The sequence below is a fragment of the Humulus lupulus genome, chromosome 1 (genome assembly GCF_963169125.1).
Source record: "Humulus lupulus chromosome 1, drHumLupu1.1, whole genome shotgun sequence".
Taxonomy (NCBI): Eukaryota; Viridiplantae; Streptophyta; class Magnoliopsida; order Rosales; family Cannabaceae; genus Humulus; species Humulus lupulus.
Window position 1 is genome coordinate 220633787 of NC_084793.1, and position 2443 is coordinate 220636229.

Below are 2443 nucleotides of genomic sequence, written 5' to 3' on the forward strand. Positions count from 1 at the left end.
AATTTGGTTTTTATATTTTACACTTATTCGGATCAAGGTTGTATTGTGTTTCAAGAATCATTGGTATATACGGGGAAGTAGACAAAAGGAACCCATACCGATAGATCTTGAAATTGGGAGAACGTGCTGAGAAAACTGCAAGATAAAGAAAATGTTGGATTTTACCATGGCTAATAATACAAATAACATTGTGAACAACAATGGAAATTAGGGTAATGCAGCTGACGTCGATCCGCCATTGAGAAACTTTGTACTCCCTACTGTTATGAGGATACATTCAAGTATTCGTCCTCCTACTGTTGAGGAAAATAATTTTGAGATAAAACCGTCAATTATTCAAATGTTACAAAATTGTGCACAATTTGGGGGATTACCAAATGAGGATCCAAATCTCCACATCACAAATTATTTAAAGCTTTGTGCGACATTCAAAATGAACGAGGTGAGTAATGATGCTATCAGATTAAGATTATTCCCGTTTTCATTAACAGACAGAGCTAAGAGTCGGTTGAATTCATTACAAGCCAACTCTATAGTTACTTGGGAAGACTTGGCTCAGAATTTGCTTGGTAATTATTTTCCTCCAGCAAAGTTAGCCCGAATTAGAGGATAGATTAATAACTTCCATTAGCTAGATGTGGAGTCTTTATATGATGCTTGGGAAAGTTTTAAAGATTTGCAAAGAAAATTCCCACATCATGGAATAGAGAAGTGGCTGCGGGTTCATACATTTTACTATGGCTTGGGGGGAAATACAAGGACAATTATAGATGCAGCATCGGGAGGAGCGTTTATAAGAAAAAGCGCTAATGAAGCTTATGAATTATTGGAAGAGATGGCCATGAATAACTATAATTGGCCTACTGAGCATGAGAATAAGACGGTGGCAGGAGTCTTAGAGGTCGATCCTATTGGTTTATTGACCGCTCAAGTGGCATCTCTAACCAAGCAATTGAATCAAAATAACCTTGCTGCACAAGCAAGGCACGTACAAAATGTCATGAGTTGTGAGATTTATGGGGGACCGCATTCTTATGAACAATGCCCGAGCATAGCTAGTTTCTCAACGTATGTAAATGATATGCCTTTGGAACAGGCACAAGTTAGTGGTAACTTTCCAAGACCTGCACAGAAAACCTACCCAAATTCATATACTCCTGCGTGGAAAAATCACCCTAACGTGTCTTGGTAAAATAATCAAGGGTTACAACCGCATTATCCACAATACCCACCTCAACAACCCCCTCATCAACCGACTTATGGACTACATTCTAGGCCTTATTATGATCCAAACCCACGCGTGTCTCATCCACCACCACATCCTCCAATGAACTCACCAACAATGTAGCCAGACCAATTAAATCAATTCATGACAGAGACAAGGTCTTCAATCAGGAATTTGGAGACACAAATGGGTCAATTGGTTAAACTGATTTCTAGTAGATAGCAAGGGAATTTTCCTAGTTCCACAGAGGTGAATTTGTAAGAGCAATGCCAAGCTGTCACTCTGAGGAATGGGACTAGGTATGATGGACCTATAGTGGTTAACAAGGGGAAGAAGGCAGAGGATCAATATGTTACTAGTCCAGTATAAGAGGACGTTACTGAAGATCTTCCAAAGATAGAAAAGTCGAAATACACCGAGCCTACACCAAAGATTCCTTATCCTCAACAGTTTAGAAGGCCAATCTTGACAAAATATTCTCAAAATTTCTTGAGGTATTTAAGAAACTTCACATGAACATTCCTTTTACAGAGGCTCTAGAACAAATGCCTAGTTATGTGAAGATTATGAAAGAGATATTGTCTAATAAGATAAAAATGGAGGATTGTGAAACCGTTGCATTAATTGAAGAGTGTAGTGCCATTATTCAAAAGTAGCTTCCTCAAAAGTTAAGAGATCCGGGTAGTTTCACTATACCTTGCACCATTGGGAACTTTCATTGTGAGTGAACATTATGTGATTTTGGTGCAAGCATTAATTTAATGTCACTGTTTGTATTTAAAAGGCCTGGTTTGGGAGAAGCTAGACCTACTAGTATTACTCTTCAACTGGTTGACTGTTCATTAACACACCTCAGATGTATTATAGAGGAATTTCTAGTAAAGGTAGAAAAGTTCATTTTCCCAGCAGATTTCATTGTGTTAGATATGGAGGAAGATGAGGACATGCCTATTATATTTGGACGACCATTTTTAGCTACGAGGCAAGCATTGATCGACGCCTAGAAGGGTGAGTTAAGACTCAGAGTACAAGGTGATGAGGTTGTTTTTAATGTTTTTAAAGCTTTGAAATATCCTTCAGCTAGTGACAGTTGTTTTAGTATTAGTGTATTTGAGGAACAAGATAAAGGGGTCCACTCTATTGAGGATCCACTTGAGTTGAGTTTGGCTGCAAGTCCTAAAGAGTATGCTGGTACTGAAGCCAGTGAATATGTAAAGT

General features: G+C 38.4%; 1 non-coding gene across 1 annotated transcript; it reads right to left on the reverse strand.

Annotated features, from left to right (window-relative positions):
* Positions 1-598: 598 nt before the first annotated feature.
* On the reverse strand, positions 599-705 carry LOC133813143 (small nucleolar RNA R71). The gene has a single exon (XR_009884184.1). It is a non-coding gene; the product is annotated as a small nucleolar RNA R71 (small nucleolar RNA).
* Positions 706-2443: the final 1738 nt, after the last annotated feature.